Here is a 4968-nt window from a genome sequence, read left to right as displayed (position 1 = left end):
GTGGAAGTCTGACAGAGAGAAGGTAAGATCAAATGGCAAAATATATTCCCTAGACTCTGTGTATCAATCTGATAGAGCAGAGAAGCCTAGAGATAAATTACTGGATTCAAATAGTTGAATCAGATAATGTACAAGACTCAAACCTAGAAGCAAAAGGACAGGCCCTGTGACTCCTAGATTTTAACAGGTACCTCTGGTACGCTGAAAGCTGCTAAAGCCATAAGAAGGTATAGCAATAGGTGTAGCAGCTGCCATATCATCCTTCATTATCTGACCGAACAGATAGGAAGGAAGATGAGGAGAGAAAACAGCGCAGAGGATGACAGTTACATTTAGTTATGCAAGTGTTTAACAGGTGAAATGCAACATCTTGATTGGCCAGATCTTCCATCCATTTAAACATCCTCTATAATGATGACATTAAAAACAGGATGTTTTATGTTCTTGTTAATAAAGGAGAGAGGCCCGCATAGTAACAGGTAAATCTCCTAAGAGGAAAAGCTCCTTCTCGCAAAATAAAGCTAGGAGCCAAACCTTATCCATACATACATAAGTATATATATCACAGTCCTAAGCACCACGGTGAATACAGCACGCTGGTGCCCACACAGAGTAATTATATATCACCCTGAAAGGTATAGGGAAGAAGAGAGGGAGATAGAAAACTGGGAGTCAGAACTATACAAGCTGACCCCTAGCACTCTCCCCCAAGTGTAGCAGACTTTAGTTGGCACACTTACCACCGGCAGCGGCAGAGGAGGCTAGTCTGCAGCAGGATTCCTCATAGGTGATGCAGTGGATCAGACCTCAGAAGACTGATGACACACAACTCTGCAGATTTTCCAAACTTGCTGCCCGGCGTCCTTGGAAGACCAGGAGTTCTGTCTCTTCCGGCACATGGCCTCAGCGTGCTCCCCCCACTGAAGGCACTGCTGAAAGACTAGGCCTCAGGCCTGACCTCCTCCGAACGCCCGTACATTGCGGCCGGAAGTAGGCCGCAAACGCCGACCACTAGGCCACAGCGCCTGCCACAGCACGACCAGTCCTGGGACGCGCGTATACAAAGGAGAGGTCCGGAGGTTGCAGCAACGGAAACTCTCTGCGCGCCCCCGCCATGTCAGGGATGGCGCGAGGAGAACCAGCGGGCCATCCCTTACCCCAGATCCGAAGATCAGCCAGCCGCCTCCATGGGAAGGAAGGAGGTTAAACCCCGATCGATCCCTGCTGGTAAGGGGAAATAAATCTTCAAACAGGGGGATCTTCTCATCCTTACCATGGATCCCCCACCTCTTGTGCCTGCCCTACAGGGACAGGAAAAGCACTGGTGCTAGCAGGAAGGGGAGGGGCTTTTAACCTCTCGTGTTTGTGCTTTTCCTGTCCCTAGGGCATGAGTTAACTTCTGTGGTGCCGTCGTGAAGGTGAGGAGAGAAAAGGGGGGTGATTCAAACTTTTATTAGGGGAGGGGGCTTTTTCTTAACAATAACATTTTTTTTTTTAATACATATACTAGAAGCCCCCCTGGGGGACTTCTAGTATATGCACACTGATCTCTCATAGAGATCTATGCTGTATAGGATATACAGCATAGATCGATGAGATCAGTGTTCTATTGCTTTTGGCTGCTGCAGCCAAAAGCAATAGAATGCCGAGCCGGGATCAGTGCCATTACGGCGCAGACCCCGGCCGGTGCCGAATGCAAGGATCGCCTCTCCGTGACTATGTAAGCGGGGGGGGGGGGGGGGGGCTATCCACACCACTAGACACCAGGGAAGGCTAAAATAAAGTATTCAGATGCAGCTGTCAACTTTGACAGCTGCATCTGAATATTTAATTAGCAAGCACAGCGATCAGACCGTGCCCGCTAATAGCCGCGCTACATGCCGTCCCCGAGTCCGTGGCAGTTCAGAGCAGGGTCACTACGTGGCCCCGCTCTGAACTCCCTCACCTGCGCGAGGACGTACAGTTACATCTTCGTGCGGGAAGGGGTTAACAAACTTTTAAAAACAGCTCAAACATTTTTAAATACCAAGGAAACCCCTTCTTGACATACTGTATGATGTACCGGTATGTTGTGAAAGCCAGTGTCATCCCGCGTTATCACATACCGGTATGCCATAATGCTCAGGGGCTATTACCAGTTAGGTCCTCACAGGTAATGCTCCTGTCACTGACAGATCGGAACCCTGCAGTGTGACTACGGGGGGCCCAATAGTTTTCCCTGAAAAAGGTTTAATACTATTGGTAGTGTGGGCATAGAATCCTCGGGCAGACTCTATGAGCAAAGCACTGGTAATACTCATCAATGCTATGCAATGGCAAAGCAATGAACAGCATAAGTAATATGATGATTGATTGTAATAGTCCCTTTAAAAAAGTTAAAATATGTTATAAAAAAAAAATTAATCCCCCTTTTCCTATTTTATGTATAAAAAAATAAATAAAATGTAAGTATATTAGGTATAGCTGAAAACAAATATTGCATTTTTGTGTTTTTTTTTTTGTCACCAAAAATATATATATTTTTAATGTTTTGCTCTATATGGTAATGGTTAAATGGAGGGCCTAATTAAATAGCACAATTAAGTCTTCAAAAAATAAGTCATAATACAGCTTTGTATATGGAAAATTAAAAGAGATATGGCTTTTAGAAAACAAGGAGGGAAAAACGAAAATGCAGAAAGGGCAAAATAGGCTGCGTCTTGGTAAACTCCAAGATAGCTCATACACTAAAGAATTATACACATGTGCAGTATTATACAACATGTGCAGTAGGTCTAAATCGTCAGACAGGACCTTTGGGCTGTATGAGGATTTTCTTTCTGGTATAATCCTCAACAGGTGTCGTTCTTCTGCTGCTGGTAAATTTCTGGAATCTTTCTGCTCTCAGTGCACCCTAGATGGTAGCGTGTACTTCACTTGGTGGTTTTCAAAAAGTTCATGTCTTGTGTGACATCACCAGCAGGAAAATCCTCATATAGTCTAGACGTCCCAACTGCCAACTGACCTACTGTTGTAAGGTTAGTTAGTGGTAACCTCTATTTGCATGAATTTCCAATACTGACCTGTATAGCAGGGGTACTATTGTTGGCTATACGAGAGCAGACACACCACTTACTATTTATAAAATTATATTATTTTAGGAGATAAAGCATTTGCATACAGTTAGGGCCCTATTACACCAACAGATTATCTGAACGATTTTTTTTTTAAATAAAGCTCGGAACAGACTGTAAACAGAGAACAGGTAATAATGAAAAAATTCAGATTTCTCCTCTTTTCAAATCCAATCCTTGCTTTATCTGTCAGATAATCTATTGGTGTAATAGGGCACTTAGTTTCCTGTATGCTAGCTTTGCATAGGTGTAATTCCCATGTATGCTGATTGCTTAGTCCCCCGCCAGCTTCTTTTTTGTATATTTACTTATCAGAGCATGTTTTTGTACTAATGTTGCTGTTTTTTGTTTCCAACACCAAAATTGGAATGAGAACATTCTACACAGAAAAGAAGCTGTGGGGGACTCTGGAAACCATAGAAGGACACCAGGGGAGCTCAGGCATCCACAAATTTACATTACATTACAAATTATTAATTACAATTACAAATTACATTACAAATTTGACAAAAAATTACTTCAGAAACAAACTGAACTTTTTTGTAAGGAATATCTCAGTTTGCTCATCTCTGCTGGAAACCCTTTATTTATCCAGTCATGGTGGGAATTGTAATTTTGTGAATTTGTGAATAATTTGACATTCTGGTCATATGAATCAATATCTTCCCCACTCCATGAGAATCTCATCTTCAAAAGATACTGTGAATTACATGGTCAATTGCCTGATCAGTCATGTTTCTATTTTGTAATGCAAGGAATTGAGGGGGTTAAATATGGATTTGATTTATATAAATATAATATAATATGAAATAATGGTCTCGTAGTAAAAATTTATTTCCATATTTTGACATTTTCATGTGCTCCACAAAAGGAATGCATATGGCTGCTAAGGCCAGTGCCTGAAGCAACCTGTGCTGAGTATTTTTAAAGGGGTTTTCCATTTAAATTTGGACTCAACACCATAGCTGTTCAAAGCCCACACTACACAGTAAACATGACCAGAAGCAGTTTGTCTCCATTCACTAGGTTGTGGTTATGTTATGTAACCGCAGCTCCATTACCAATCAATTGAACATCTGAACAGCTGATCAGGGCCAACCCACCCCTTCTCATCTGGAACTCTGCAGTGATGAGCACTAGAGTGATGTCAACACCTCTATACTCATAAAGATGGATGGGTGGGGTGGATTGGTACACTGATTATGGTTGTCTCACCCCAAGTGCACCAATCAGTCAAATAAGCATACTGAATAAAGTAGAAGTCTACTTAAAACAGGATGAAGGTGGGAAAACTACCTTCATTCTCAGTGTTACCCGCCCTATTAGAACAGAATGTTGGAGTCTACTAACCTGCTGTTAGTTTCTCTTTAAATAAATATGCACATGAGTATGTTAAAACATATGCGTCCTCATCTTTACATATTTCATAATAAAAACGAAACAACATTATGTAATCTACCTAATTTCTAATGGGAGCAATTAATACCTGCTGGCTATAATGTTACATCGGTCATTTAAAGTACATGGTCGGTAAAGCAGTAAACAAACTGTTTTAAATCTCTTCTAGTAGAAAGTAAGGTTTTGGTTTGCAGAATTAGAGGTTGATGATACTTAAAGGAGAACTCTGGTCAAAATGAAAAATCAATGTCACAATGAAAAAATCAATGTCACAAATCGGCCCTGAAATGCCCGTTCAGACAGTTAGTGACTGGGGCAGGACACCTCTGCTATCACTGACTGGCTGAGCGGGTACTTTCTTCCCATGGGCAGTAGTATGACACGGGAACTGGAGGAAAACAGGAGACCAGAGACTGTCTGGATGCAGTTTCTCCCTATCCCCTGCTTGCCCAGGATT

Source organism: Dendropsophus ebraccatus, chromosome 1, assembly GCF_027789765.1.
Source record: "Dendropsophus ebraccatus isolate aDenEbr1 chromosome 1, aDenEbr1.pat, whole genome shotgun sequence".
NCBI classification, from domain to species: domain Eukaryota; kingdom Metazoa; phylum Chordata; class Amphibia; order Anura; family Hylidae; genus Dendropsophus; species Dendropsophus ebraccatus.
Note: the sequence above shows the minus strand (reverse complement) of the source record.